The sequence below is a fragment of the Homarus americanus genome, unplaced genomic scaffold (assembly GCF_018991925.1).
Source record: "Homarus americanus isolate GMGI-L3 unplaced genomic scaffold, GMGI_Hamer_2.0 scaffold23578, whole genome shotgun sequence".
NCBI lineage: Eukaryota > Metazoa > Arthropoda > Malacostraca > Decapoda > Nephropidae > Homarus > Homarus americanus.
In genome coordinates, this window is record NW_024733231.1 from 4,417,238 (window position 1) to 4,434,124 (window position 16,887).

Below are 16,887 nucleotides of genomic sequence, written 5' to 3' on the forward strand. Positions count from 1 at the left end.
ATCAGCCCAGGGTAGCCTCTGGCAGGTTATATCAGCCTGGGGTAGCCCCTGGCAGGTTATATCAGCCTGGGGTAGCCTCTGGCAGGTTATATCACCCTGGGGTAACCTCTGGCAGGTTATATCAGCTTGGGGTAGCCCCTGGCAGGTTATATCAGCCCAGGGTAGCCTCTGGCAGGTTATATCAGCCTGGGGTAGCCTCTGGCAGGTTATATCAGCCTGGGGTAGCCTCTGGCAGGTTACAGTATATCAGACCTTGTCTCATTCTCTAAACAGAATATCATTCATTAATTCAACTGGCAAACCAGCCGTAACAAATCATATTTAGTATTTATTTATATTATAATATTTAATGTTTAAATTCATTGTAATGGTACCTATAATAATGTTAAACTAAACTTAGGTCAGTGGCTGGAAAATCGGATAATTATGGCACTAGATACAAATTTACCAGAATAAATTAAAATAAAATTGTTCCCTTTTTAAAGCGAATTTATTAATATTCTATTATAATAAACAGTTTATAGGCTTATAACATCACGGTGTGAAGTGTTTGGGCTGTTTGACTGTTTTCAGTTGCCAACTTGCCCTGATGACATCTGAATTGTACAGTAACCGACCACGCACTGGACACTGGGGCGCCTCCTGGCTGTGATGTAGGTAATTATTGTTATTTAAACCAGATATATATTGTAATCTGTACATAAATTTAATAATTACTTCATTCTGATATCATATAGATCATTATAGAGTTGATTATTTACATTGATATATTTATATAGTTGTGTTTTTGCTGAATAGTTAATTCTGGCAAAGCAGAGCCGTAACAACCAATATTGTAATAAATGTTCAGTATTTATGACAGTCGGTTAAGAACAACTCTAAACACATAAGAGGTAATATTCGGAAGAGATTTGCCAAGTTATTCTTAAACTGACGATAAACTTAAAGGAGAGTGAAGGTGGCTCCCATAGGCCCCACCTCAACCATGGTCTGCCCTTATCGTCACCAAACCAGCTTCATCACTATTTTTAACTCGTTTCGTAACCATTGCTTTATCCCTTTCGTCACCCCGTTCATTCCCATAAGTATATACACGAAAATAACTGTTGCTTGAGATATAAAATAATAAAAAATACTAAAACAATTTATTAAAGACAAAAATAAATAATATTGTTAATACGCCTGCAATCATCTCACTGCTCGGTGGTTTATGTGCTGGTGCTAAATGACCTTCATTTATTCTGTATTTTGTTTATTTCTCAATGTTTCAATAATTTTCTTTATTAAATAATTAATATATATATTAATAACACAACTTTTCTCGAGTCATCTGTATTCATGTGTAATTTCTATTCAAGTAAAATAATAACTTAAATTTGTCACTAATACCAGTGACTGTTAGTGATGACGAAACGGAATTGACGTTAGTGACGAGTTAGGGTTTTGGTGACTAACCGGGTTGTTGACGATGTGGATTGGCGACGAAATGGGGTGTATCCCCCACCACAACCACCCGGTACTGTTGTTTTTATCATTTACATATTTCACCAATTATGGATCTCGAGTTGAACAAAGTATTTTTCCGATGGTTTAGACAATTTTAAGACACTTTTCATCTATGACGTATCCCAACATTCTCAGATCACATGTAACTGTTTTGTCATCAGTGATCCAACCAAAACAGCGGGGTAACTCAGCATATTTACTGTCGTGCTTTGATAATAATAATAAACTGTTTATTGAAAAAGTTCTGCAGCCCAAAGAAGATAACTGGTATTTTAGGTTAGGTTAGGTTTGGTTCATTTTATGCTTGATAGTTTATATAATGTAGCTGTGTCTGGTACGTTGGGAGATTACCTGACTCGCTGATTGTAGATAAAGGCACTTGTTAATTACCCGGTTTATTAGATGTTAGGTTAGGTTTGTTACTTTATGTATTTACCTTCCATAATTATTGTATTTGTGACTTTATATGATAGAATAAAACTTTTTTGTTACTTTATTAATATTACAAACTGGTGTTACAGGTTGAGAAGTATATACAGTATTTAAAAAAATAATTCGGTTATAATTTACATCTCGTGCACACCTGAAGTAACAAATTAAGGGTATTTCTCCATATAATAAATAAATAGGATATAAATCCAGTGATATCTTCACTGGCCAGAACAATTGGTGCAAAACACTTCCAGGAATGAGAGATTTCCGGATAATGAGACGACTCTCAAAGCTGGAAAAAATCCCTCATCCCTGGAATTTTCTGGGCAATGGAAAAATGTTTTCAAAACTTCCAGAAATTGCCCATTACATCATCATTCAAACCTGGAAAAGGCTCCCACATCCCTGGAATTTTCCGGGTATCGGGAAAATTTTTTCTGAATTTTCTGGAAAATGTTCCCCTTGGAAAATCGATCCCAAAGATGGAATTATCCGAAAAAATTTGGCTTAGGGAACTATTTCCCAAGAAAATTTCAGTTCCGGCTATCGGAGAGTTATGGGTTTGAGGGATTCCGACTAACGGAGATATCACTGTGATACTCGAGCCATATATGTTTGATCCACAGGAATGTTGTGGGATGGGCTCATTGGTTCCTCTTATAGATACAGTTAGTATTATTTGTTTCAAGAAAATAATGAAATAAAATGATTACAGTAGTAATTTATGTTAGGTTAGGTAGGTTAATTTGTTTCATTTTACGAAGGTTAGATTATATAAGGTAGTATGGCTTGGCAGCACAGTATCTAGTACTTTGGAATGTTAGGTGATACAAGGAGTTTCTGGTGCAATTAGTCACTAAGGTCTGGAAATATTTGATCTAAAAATGAACCAGATGATTATTCCTCAACCAGCGGCATATGATTGAGACATGAGAAATATTTTTAAATACAGTTTTCTCACTGACCACCTAACCTAATCTAACTGGCTGGTGTTTGCAGAATAATAGCCATAAACCACCCTAACCTAACCGCCATTGTTCCTTTGTTATGTTTGGGATGTTTTGTTAGTTTGTCTCATATAAAGGAATATTTTTTGCAATAATTTACAACCGTCCTGCTGGAAGGAGCCACTTTATGAAAATATTTTAAAGAAAACTTGTTCCTTATATTTCAAATAACAAAAATAGGTTGGAGGAATGGTAACTTTCCTACGATTCCTTTGTTAGTCTCAAGTTTTTTTAAATATGGTCCATCAACTCGCAGACATACTGTACTTGCGCGCGATCGATCCTAACACTAAACACGTTAGTTAATATTGGGCATACTTACCTTCATCAGTAGCCTCCACCGGGAAATACTGTGTACATATGTTTCTACGTATTATATATATATTGACACTTATGAATATTGGTGTTTTTTTATACAGGTCAACTCGACGAGAGGAAAATGTTGCGTGATATTACGTCGGTGTTAGTCGGAGGGTCAAGGGGGCTGCCTCCTACACTTGCTTTCCTGTTCAAGTTGGCATGGGCGTCGAGGGTACGTCTGCCACTGCTCATCGCCATTGGCTTCATGGTCACAAATATCCACCTGCGATTAGAGATCAACGTCAACATAGAAGTAGGAGAGGAAGAGGCACAGCCAGAACAGCAGCCACAGCAGGGCGAGCAACTAGTGTAGATTATATACACTGCTACACCTCATCTGACCTACCTATACATTGTAAGTTCACTCATAAGATAAATTATTGAAAGTAGTTACTGACCCGTTCTGGCTCTCAATTTATTTGTATGCATTGAGATAGATAAATTTGTTTGGTAAAATCGTCAACAAACTTCACATTGGTTCAGCTGTAAGAATTTTTATTTTTATATTATACCATCACTGTATACCAAATATGTAAGGCTGTTGTATTGATTTATTATCTCAACCCTTTTAGTTAATAGATGTTAATGGTAAAGACTAATTATGAGTGATTTTTTATTGATGTTATTAAGGGGAATATTTTATGATAAACAAGAATAATTACAGATAGATACTTTACTTAAACTGTTATATAAAGACATCTAATAAACTGAAGATGGTAGCGTGACAATACAGTACTGGAGATGGTGTCGTAACGTGATATTTTATTAATTTTTCTTAGATTACATGAAATAAGAAAGAATATAATTAATGGCTTATAATGATGGTATTGCTCATATATGGAAATAGGAGGAAATAATTAGTTATTGATTTTTATAATTACTTGGTGAAAAAGAATCTATTAGGCTGACGGGGACAGACGGAGTGTTGCTGAGAAATATCAATATGATAATATAAGTTTACAAAGGCACTTGTTATTGAATTAAATATAATTAACCATCACTCTAGATGGCCAGGGCTGCCCTCGTGTATTCATGATAAAGTTGCCCCTCATTACATTTTAATTATTAATCATTTTCATGATTCATCTTTGTTTTTATTTATTTCAAATTAAATCACAAAGTTTTCTGTGATGGGTTGTTGCTATAATATGCTATCATGCTTCTAAAATATCAAGTTATTTAAACTAAATTTTGATATATGAGCAATATGCTTAGTTCAACAATGTAAAATTAAATTCTTATTATATAATTGTATTAATAATATTGGTTTAAATAATAATATGGATTTTAGTCGGGTCCTTACACAGCTTGCATACATAGACAGTGATGGACAGTTCATGAACCTAAGGATAACTACAGCATGTAAAGGAGAATACTGACCACTTGTAACTTAAGATATTACAGTAGAATTGTTTTTAAGTAAAGTCTGGTTCATTCATATACATTACAGTACCTTAAGTTATCATAAATGGTTGTTTTGTTTACACACTATTAACTCGACTCTCAAGCAGAAACCCGGTATGAATTAAGAGCCAGGCCGGTGATGGTAGGAACAATCAATCTTTCCACCTTTGTAGTTTATTTAGTACAGAAGTATTTGTTTTAAGTAATGACACATGGACAACACTGTATTGTTTCTTATGTTCTATCTGGATAAAGGTTTTTGGCTTGATTTGTCCAGATCTTCATTTGTTTGTGTATTATTATTTAGTCCCAATGTAGGACAGGTGAAGGCATTAGAATATACTGTAGATTTAGAGATGTGCCGAGTTTTGGTATGTGACATCTTGTTCTGCCCAATTCTTTTCTTGTCATCTCTCAGGATTCCCCATATAAGGTGAACTGATATGGAATGAGAGTCTGTAACATTAGAATGACTGGTAGAGGAAGGATTTCATGAGTGGATGTTGAGTGTGAGGAGTGGATAGTATAAAAATAGGAGTACAGTACAGTAATGGAGTAATGAGTTGGGATTGGGATGAAAATACAGAGTGAATTGTTATGAAGGAGTGGAAAGGGAAGTTAACGTTATTAACAACACAAAATTATAGTAAATTGATGGTTGTAATATCATGGAAGACATCTTTATACAGTGGCAAGACATCGGCCCAGAATGGAAACAATATTGTTAGGAACTCAAGCTAAGACCTGCCCTGGGTCAGACCTTATGCCAGCAATGGGTTTAATGAAGCTTACCATAAATTAAAGAAGTACGTTGGATTAATATTGAATCTCGGAATTGGAGGAAAGTTGGAAGAGCATTGGCATGAATCCCAAGTAAGAATATTGGAAAGCAGGAAAACAAGTAATAGGACAGAAGAAACAGCCACAAACAGAATCACAAATACTCGTAAGGTTTTAAATGAATTTTAAAGATGGGAGAAGAAATATAAAGAAAGGGAGACAAAGTAAAGAAGATAGAAGATAACAGAGAGAGACACACACACATCTCCTGGGAAATATAGAAAGAGGTAAAGAAGCAATCCAGAGAAGAAAACATGTACTGGGTGGAACTGGGTGTACTTAGAATAGATACCCAGTAAGTAATTATAAAGTCTGATTTAAAGGACACACAAATGTCCCCATGAGAGATTAATTTTAAGATGACCTAAAATAGTAAATACCTTAGCTTATTGAAGACCTATCATACCTACAATAGCAGCCGGAGATTTATCAAAATATATATAAAAGGAATAAAAGACGATACATAGAGAGGATTACTTAGTATTGTGGATTTATGAGAAAGATTCCCCCAGCAGTGATTCTCTTTACAGGTGTATCTACTGAGCCATCCAAGGTGTTGATGTCTGATTGAAGTGGAGGATGAGAGAGAACCTGGGTATCACTTAAGTGTGCTGTGGTAAAGTCAGGTGCAGGAGTGGTAGAATATGTGTTATCTATTGTTTGGTATTATTTGCTCTGCACTCTGAGCTAATTGTGATATAATTTTTATGGAAAGGTGTAATATATTTTATAAACTGATATTTGCGAGAGGAATTTATATTGTTGAAGCTCGGTATAATATTTATGAGCATGATTATATAAAAGCACCTTTTGTATTTTGGTCATTATACTGTAGTTTACAATATGGCCTTCAGAGTCTTCAGTGTTTGCCAAAGTTAATGTCCATTGAAGATAAAGAGGTTGTAATGTTAAGCACAGCTAAACATAGCCATTGGTGGGGCTCTCTTAGACCTCAGATGCTTGGGAATCAGTGGAGAGGAAATTTACTACACAAACAAATCAAGTGAATACAAAAAAATAAATCTCAAGGAATGTACAGTAAGATTTTATTTGAAATTCCAGCAAAAGTAGTTGGCAATGTCATGCTCACTAGGTGCCTGTAAACCACAAGATGACCAAGAACTAGACTCTCTGTGAGACGAGTACTTTAATCAGTTTACCAAATACGTACCTTCGGAAGTTTTGTTCAACCACAGTATTTATCTAATTACAACAGTATATTTGACTGGAGTGATGCAACAAGTGACATTCATGGATTTTTATTATAGTGCATTAAAACATGCTAATTTGTTTTTAATATGACAAGATACTTTTACCATAATGATTTTATTAAAATGTTAATAACTAACGATTCCTAAGTAAGTACTACATTATTTCACCGTATTTGAGGATGATCAAGTACTGTACTGGAGGTTTCAGTTGGTGTACAGCCAGATTAGAATTGCAGATAGCTAAGAGGGGAACTCAGAGATCCTAACATGCATAAGCCTTGAAGGTGTCCCTGAAAAGTAAAGGCATTGGCAGGAGCCTTGATAATTATATACCCTGTTGATAATCCTCCTGAGTAGAAGCCTTGACAGGATACCTAACAACCAGTGGGCTTGATGGAATCCCTGATAAAGCATTGGTTTGAACCTTGATAACTTGATAACTAATGATAATGCTGTACTCATAAGTTGAAGCCCTGACACCGTACCTAACATGTAGAAGTCATGGTGGGATTCATGACAAGCATCTTAACAGGATAAACAGTTAACAATAGCAGAAGGTGTCATGAAATACTCAGTAATGCTTTAATGGCATCTCTTAAACATGAGGCCCTTGTGGGTCTCCAGACAGGAACAAGGTACTGAGGTGTGGCTCTTGAGTATTTCTACTAGAGAGGTGATTAACTTACCCTGTGTACTAGATAACTGGTCTTGGTATATGTGAGGCAAATGTGGTGATGCACGGTGAACCAAAACACAGAAAATAAACCAAACATAATTGGTTCTTGAGTGGTTTTATTAGTTTTGGTTCACAAGTTCTATACCTTCAGCTCGAGCAAGAATGAATTGTGAGCCAGACCTGGGTTAATAGACACAGCCTCATTGCACTTGTTGATACATAAAGGTCTAATATGATATCGTGTATGCTTGATAAGTAAAGGCCCTGATTGAGTACAGTACAGTGAACCCTTGAAGATCCGGACTAAAAGGAGGGACCACCTGTCAGGAAAAGCCGATTGTCCGAATTTTCCGGCGAATAATAAATGATTCAAGAAACACCAAAAATACAGTACTAATGTAGTGATAAACAAATTACCGTATATAAACCAAGCATTTACCTCTGATAACATAATAAGAAACATTGTATCATTACTAGAGCGAATGAAATAATATTCCCACAAACAACAATTGTCAACTTTGTTTATGTTTCCCACCTCCTCGGGCACCTGTGTCCAGGCAACTGACGGGTCAAGCAGTGCCCACGGGCCTAAAATATTCTTTGCTCTGGTTTGGGAATGTTTCTTAGGGAAACTTCTAGGAGGCTTCTTAGCCCAGAACCCCCAAATATTTTGAACCGGGTCTTCCGAAATCCGGATTTCCCGGGTCCGGATCATCAAGGGTTTACTGTATTTGGTTATGTAAAATATTATTACGGTCTCCTACCAATAAGCACTAATAGTTCCTTAATGAGTGACGGACATTAGTAGTAATACAGTATGAATAAACTTTATCATTTATTGTAAAGAGATTTTTAATGACCTTACAGTAACTGATACAGAGTACTGTACTGTATCATGAGGTGAATGTGTACCTGTAACAGTACTGTACTATAATAATACAAGTAATCCTTTATTTCATGGTGTAGAATACAAACCATATACAGTACAGTATCATTAGATCTCAATAAAATAGTTCACCTGCATTAATATTTGAAGCTCTACCAAACTCATATGATACAGTACTATGTAGGAGTGAGGGAAGGACTTGTGGTGTTGTATAGGAGTGAGGGGTTGTGCAGGATATTGATATATCAATAGATGTTATTATCATTTAATAAGAAATATAATTAGTACAAAAGGCTTTGTATGGTTTGTATTCAAAGCAATGTAAAACAAAATCTAACAAGAACTTTTGAAATGATAAAAACTAAGACACTCTTCCACTAACAGCTAGACATATCATTATACACACGTACATTATATACAAATGTTCTGCACAGGCCATGTACACACACCCAGAGTTTATATAATATAGACCTAATTCTGTTTGAACAAAATTGCTTTCAGTGCAAGAAATCATTTAGCTATTGGATAAGATAGAAAAATACATAACATAGAGTCAGACACAGACAATATGTACCATTTTGAGTCAGGTTCACTAAAGGTGTCCACCCTGACTTAAGAAAAAGGTATTTTGGTTGGAATGGTTACTACTGTGCTTATATCAAGCAATAATGAACCAGAAGATGCCTAGTGACAGTTCAGGGTACTGTATTCTCTCATAGCCAGCAAGTTTGTGGTTAAAGACCAGGTTCTCAGCTACCTGAACTGAACTGGGAATTTATAAATTGAATAAATTTGAAATTGAAAAACTCCTTCTCTTTCTCACCAGAGTCCAATAAATGAGGCAGTATGAAGGTACCTTGGAGAGGGAGAACATTTGAGAATCCTCACTACCAGGTAATCACTTGTGTTCATCTTCAATCTATATTGTTTAGTTGAATTAGACAAATTGAGTCAGACCAATATTAGTACAGTACAGTATACAGTATTGTACTTTACTTTACTTACCCTCTCCGCCACTGATTGGCCTGTTAGCGACTTGGGCAGTCGGTCACATCTTTGTTTCATACTGTTGGCAAGTATTGGGCATGTACTGGTTCCAGGTTGTATCTGTACTTGCACCAGTGTTGGTCAAGTTTGGTCTTAATACAATCCTGGTTTTGGATAAAATCGGCACAGGCAAAAAGAGGTATAGTTTAGGATCTCATTATTATATAGTGACCTGGGCTTGTTAGATTTTTCAGTTTCCATATTGTATTCTGTATTTAACATCTGCTTCCAGGGAGACCTTATGCGAATGTTTTTATCTTACCTGGTAAGCGTGTGGGCCATGGATTTCATTCATAGCGAAGGTGGCTGATAGACCAGGAACCATTAACCAAATTAATCTTCTCAAGATTCTCGGTGTAGTTATTCATCAACAACTATTAACTATTTTCAATCTCCTTAATTATTAGGAACAGCTGAATGATTTAGCTTGGTTTTGTTGACCTAAGTGAGTCCCATTAATGGAACAGAAACACCTTTACATACCAAAAGTAGATGATGTATTACAGTTCTATTGTATCAGAGGTGAAGTCTGAAATGCTCCACCTTGTGGTACTCCCAGTCATACATGGGGCTATGGGAAGGGTAAAGGAATTCTTGCAAGAGGTTTATGTAAACAAAGTAGAAGTGATGATTCGTTAGGTATCTCAAGGAAAGATGGATTGTTCTGACGGATAGAGGAAATAACATGTCGGAATAGGACTGATATGCATCATTTTGCTGGACAAGAACATCCTCCCTCTCATTGGAATAGTATTACCTGCTCATGGGGAGATGAAACTTTTCTCTGTTTGGGTTTGGAAAATGTTTAAAAAAGCTGTTCTACTCATTCCTAGGATTAAATTTCTTAGGTGATTGTTTATACTGTACTGTACAGTAATTAAAAGTTTCGTACGTCATCTCTTTTGAACACTTTTTGGCACACATGCTTTTTAAACGAGATGGAATGTCTGTTCTTATATGATGGAGCAGAGGTAATCTTGGCCCCCATCTAATACAGTATTATTCCATTCTGGTTTCTCTATTAAATAGGAGATAGGTTAAGAGAAGGTGTATCTAGATTACTGATGACAGTTCAGCTATTGCAGGTATTACATGGTCCATCTTGATGTCCTTCCTTATTGGAAGCTTGAGAAAAGTGTTCATCCTTGTGTTGAACTTCTGCACAATAAATAATAAATACTGTGCACATTGCTGGCATGTGTAGTATTAGCATGAAGTTCTTATCTGGGAATAGAGCAATTCCTTCAAAAGGGGATTTTTTTATCTGTTTCTGGAATTTTGTCAGACGTTGGATTTGCTTTAAAAGGTGGACAGTCGCCCTATCCTGGTACTGTGTTCATTTTGTGTAATCTACAGGAGTGTTAAGTTGTGGTGGATGACTGGAGTACTTGAGATCTGATAAACTTTTCCTTCTTTTTTCATCCTCTTATTTATTTGGGGGTGCTAAGGTGAGCTGGATCTGATGTGGTACCCCTGTGATGTCAATTTCTAACTTGTAAAAAAATTGGACTGGCAGCTTACTTGCTCAGCAACTAATGTTCTTAAGCCGTCTCCCTTTCTACGGAACCTTCATGCCAAGGGATATCAGACTTTTTAGATCTCAGTCACACAAGTCAGGTCCTAGAGCTTCAAACCTCTAGACTTGCTTAGCTATACAGAGCTACTTGATCCCATGCTTCTGTAACAGGATTGCAGGATCAATCCACCAATTCTTTAGTAAATAGGATCAATCATTCATTATATTTTCTTTATTAATTATTTATATTAATAAAATTTATATGGTAATTATGTTCACAGAAAATAGATGACATTTACTCAAGTCGTATTTTAAAATTGTCAAAATTCTCTAACAGTATCCTATGTCTTGTATAACTTGATGATTATATTGTACAGTACTTCTAAAATAATGTAAGTCCTAAATGATAATTTACTTATTTTGTTAGCATCTGACATGGTGAACATATATAAACTCATATAATGTATTGAGCATTAGTGTATAAAAACAAGTTATCAATTTTTTTAGTGGGTATCAATACACATATGCATACATTCAACCCACACAACTAATTATGAATGTGCTTACATACACACACACAGGCATACACAAACACACAAACCCATGGACACATTTTTTAACACATGCATATGTTGTGTTAACAGACTTCCTTTCCCAGACAGTAGGGTTATCATTAGTGGACATATACAAGCAAATATTAAACTTTTGTTCCATTATACAGGTCAGTTTGTCAGGTGATTGTAATTCTTGAAATCATTACCTGAAAAGGGGACGGTACAATACCACTTTACGGTGGAGTGAGGGGCTGGATCTGCCAGTGTGTGTACTGTATTCACACATGTACATCTTGACTCACACACACATTTACTGTACAGTATATTACTCACAAAATGCTCTTTTGTTATATGCAGTGATGCTCTACAGTAGTCTCAAACTTAGCCAGAATATATATTCTCACATACACATCAGCTCACAAAATCCATTTTTACAATATGTAATAATTTAAAAAATACTGTAATGTCATTAGATGAAAGTCAATGAAGCCACAAGTTTATGCATAAACTGACATATTGAGGAAGTGTAGATGTGGAAGGCACAGAAAAACTTGTGTATGGGTCTACTAAGATAATGGAACTTGTGCATATTTCTGTCACAGTTTCTTCTATATTCACCATCAATAACAAATTCTAGGCCATGAATGTTGTAAAATTAGGTAGTAACCAAGACAACTGATATCTGGTTTGCATAATATCAAGCACAATGTAATGCCAAGCCAACTCATAAAACTATAATGGTTCTTCCCTTTTTCAGGTCTCAAACAATTTAAACATATCATCAGTAAAGGTCTGCAGTGTTTTGAAGTCCTTCCACTAACATGTGGCTGGTTACAAGGTGCCAACATTCACACGCCATGTGGTTCAGACAGTAGTACACACAGTACAATATCAGGTAATGTACTTCCATCATTAGTTTTAAAAATTTAATGACATAACAAAGAGATATATCCTTTATATTAGCATATTATTAAAAGGGGCTTTTGAGAACTTAGATAAATCTACATGAATGGTATAGAAAATATGTACATATCATATGCATTTAAAAGTGACTGAAGAGGTATAGTCTGACACAGACAAGTTAAGGTAATGACATATACAATTTTGGTCCTTGATCCTCAGTATTTTGGTCCATACTCTCAGGAGCTATATGTATATGAGACACTAATTATTTCATCTATAACTGTGATCTCAGAGAGATCGATACTGAAGAAAATATCTCAATACATATGACAATTCAGGCTTCTGGCTCTTGATACACACAGACATTCCATCATTAAGGAGTTACAACAACTTGACTTATTGAACAAAACATAACACGTGGCTCACTTTGCATCAAACTGTCTTGAGATTCATTCACAATATCCTAATCATTCACTCAAGTAAATTACAGATAGAATGAGGGCATTAAATCTTTAGTACACAGGGGACTATGAAGACATATTAGTGACAGTAAAGAAAATTAATTAAATAATTGAAATTTCATGACTAAAAATTCAAGTATCCATTACTGATATTTATAGCACATAGGAAGATGAACCCTTCACTCTATCATGCAAAGTGTGTAATAATAACCGTATATGAGAACCTCTAATGTACACAGCTAAATAAATGTAAATAATTTTCACCTGTTCTCAGTATTTTTTGTTCAATATTTTTTGTCTCTTAATATACAAATAAAAGTATATAAATACAATATATACAATTTGTAACACTCATTAACACTATTTCTCAACAATTGTCCTTCCAAATGACTTCATGTCTGTAGCATATCAGCAAGTTGAGCAAGAAATATAAACATAATAATTTAAAAACTTAATCTAAAAACACAATTCTTCTTTTGCCCTAAAGGACAAATATCAGCATCCATGTTGAGTACATCTTTAACTTCTTCCTCCCTCCCCTGTACAGTAACGTATATCATCTCACTATCCATGATATATTATTACTGTATTGGCAACTATTCATCATCACTTGTCAGTCAACCAATTTCAGCAAATATTCCTCACAATTGCTATTATTAACTGACTCCTATTATGCCCTAAAAAAGCCACAAAAGTGAAGGGAGAAGTAAAACATTCTCACAATGACCAAACTTGGACAGCTGAACACTTGGCTGGGGGTAAAATGCAGGAGGTATGAGAGAATAAAATGTCTGAATGGCTAAGAACAAAGGGTGGGAGTAGCCTTCAATTTGCCACTATAACATATTTGAACATTAACAAAGTTTTAGCATATCCTATGGGGCTGTATGTTGGGGACAAACTGTGCCAGCCAAAATGTTTTATATCTGTCAACATAAAGTTTTGCTGACATTTTGACACGAAGTACAGTAGAGTACTTCGAGGGATTAATTAATTGTAGATAAACTAATGCATTAGCTTGGAAGAAATAATATTTGTAAAAGCACAGACCTAATTTAACCTTGAAACTGAACATCATATAAAATATATATATATATATATATATATATATATATATATATATATATATATATATATATATATATATATATATATATATATATATATATATATATATATATATATATATATATATATATATAGTCTGTGACTAAACAGAAAAAAAACTGGCTAAAAGCATGTAACATTTATATCGAGTTACTTTCATACGGCTTTAGTAACTTCGGCCTAAGATTCTAAGCATTGTAAGGTTAGTGAAGTTAATTGGGTAATATTGGTGTAGTGACAAAGATGTCTCTAATGTTAGTGACTGTAGAGTTAACAGTTGGCTTGGGAAGGTCATGTATAATAATTAAGAGATGAAAATTTTAGTCCGCTGCGTTTAATTTAGATCGAGCGTTTAGCAACAAGGAAGGTTAATTTTCAGTTACAGAACAGCCCACTGCACCTAAGCAAGCAAGTAATCAGTTCCACAGAATTTACTGAAGATAAACAGCTCGGACAAGACTTGGGGATACAGCCGATTGGTGTAACCTGTACTGATAAGCAAATTGCATGTCATTCAGCATTAACTGAAGACTCACTAAAGGTTACAGTTTTATTATTTTTAAGATTCTGAATATATTTAAACTAGATTGAATCATTTATAAGAAAGCCTAAATTTTGAACTCATTATGAATACTGTGCTTATACAGCATACTTGAACAGTAGTTTAAAAAATACTAACTTTGCACACCTACAGTCCCTGATGCATCAAGTACTGTAAGTGTCACAGTCCACTTCTATCATCTCCCACAACCTCAGCTGGCTTCAGCCTCACCTATCACAAAGGATGTATAGTTCCAGGACATGTGATGATACAGTGAACTCATCTGAGCAAACTTGGTAAAACACTTAATACTGAAGACCAAAGTGATTTCAGTGAGTCAGCGCATTGAAGTTTCAGCCTGTTAAATCACTAAAGACATACAATATACTGTACCATCAGTTTTGTAGAGCTTAAACTGAAAGTTTTTTAGTAACCATTATTAATTTTTTTAATATTTACATTAACTAATTGCTGCAAGTTTCTACTGTTTTCTGCCATGAATGTTTTATATTTTGGGTTTACAATTTACCAACAGCCATGAACATGAAAGAATTCTATATTTATTTGTATTATATTCTTGCAGATGAAGAATATTAAGAAATACCACGTAGTTAAGTAATGGGTTAGCCTTAGTCGCCCATGGAAGCGCCTCATGGGAGGGTACAAAGGGTTCGTTCTGTATGAATGTTTCTTTAAACTGACGACACTCACACCTGCACGCCACCTAGTAGCGGCAACATCTCTAAACTCCACACTTTCCTTCAAGATTGATTACATCTTGTTTCACTGGCTATCTCTCTTCCCCCTAACTTCTATCTTTATATCTAGGTTTTTCGTACTTCCCTAACTCCTGCTTTATCTTCTTCCATGATACTTGCTCAGGCAATTCTTCTGCTCACACATTTTACTCAAGCTATTTCATATTTTTTTATTTTATTTTTTGTATGTGTGTGTAAGCAGATAGCAACCATCATGTGTAAATCTTCAGCTATATTTCAGGCATTGGTGTTGATTCTTTGACACTTTAAACACAAAGACTATAACCTTGTTATCTGAGAGCCACTTTTAAACACCAAGACTATAGTCTTGATGTTTAAAAGCTGCTCTCATAACACCAAGGCCCAGAGCCTTGGAACATCAAGACTCTATATATATATATATATATATATATATATATATATATATATATATATATATATATATATATATATATATATATATATATATATATATATATATATATATATATATATATATATATATATACAGTATAGCTTTGATGTCAGAGTAGCTTTCACAGGGTGTATAACAGCCTTGAAAAACCTTGAATTTACCACATTTTCAGGAAAAAATGGAACTTTGGTTGCATGCTTGAGAATGTATGTATGTTTTATCTGTTTTAGGTATGCAAGATAAAAAAATTTTTTATGATTTATTAAAATAATCATTTTGTTTTATAATAAAATTAACCAAAAACTTGAATTTTGATATTTTTGCCTTGAAATTCAATTATGCTCAGCTTTTATACACCATGTGTCGAACACCAAAACCATAGCCTTGGTGTTTTAGAGCAGCTTTTGGACACCAAGACTATAGCCTTGGTACACCAAAACTATAGTCTTGGTGTTTTATAGCAGCTTTTGGACACCAAGACTATAGCCTTGGTACACCAAGACTATATAGCCTTGGTACACCAAGACTATATAATCTTGGTGTTTTAGAGCAGCTTTTGGACACCAAGACTATAGCCTTGGTATACCAACACTATAGTTTTGGTGTTTTATAGCAGCTTTTGAACACCAAGACTATAGCCTTGGTACACCAAGACTATATAGCCTTGGTACAACAAGACTATAGCCTTGGTACACCAAGACTATAGTCTTGGTATTTTATAGCAGCTTTTGGACACCAAGACTATAGCCTTGGTACACCAAGACTATAGTCTTGGTATTTTATAGCAGCTTTTGAACACCAAGACTATAGCCTTGGTACAACAAGACTATAGTCTTGGTATTTTATAGCAGCTTTTGGACACCAAGACTATAGCCTTGGTACACCAAGACTATAGATTTTATATAGCCTTGGTACACCAAGACTATAGTCTTGGTATTTTATAGCAGCTTTTGGACACCAAGACTATAGCCTTGGTACACCAAGACTATATAGCCTTGGTACAACAAGACTATAGCCTTGGTACACCAAGACTATAGTCTTGGTATTTTATAGCAGCCTTGGTACACCAAGACTATATAATCTTGGTGTTTTAGAGCAGCTTTTGAACACCAAGACTATAGCCTTGGTACACCAAGACTATAGTCTTGGTATTTTATAGCAGCTTTTGGACACCAAGACTATAGCCTTGGTACACCAAGACTATATAGCCTTGGTACAACAAGACTATAGCCTTGGTACACCAAGACTATAGTCTTGGTATTT

At 35.0% G+C, this 16,887-nt stretch overlaps 1 long non-coding RNA gene across 1 annotated transcript; it reads left to right on the forward strand.

Annotated features, from left to right (window-relative positions):
• Nucleotides 1–8,619: 8,619 nt before the first annotated feature.
• LOC121869583 lies at nucleotides 8,620–16,513 on the forward strand. Its single transcript, XR_006089558.1, has 3 exons — nucleotides 8,620–9,216; nucleotides 12,197–12,334; nucleotides 14,290–16,513. It is a non-coding gene; the product is annotated as an uncharacterized LOC121869583 (long non-coding RNA).
• Nucleotides 16,514–16,887: the final 374 nt, after the last annotated feature.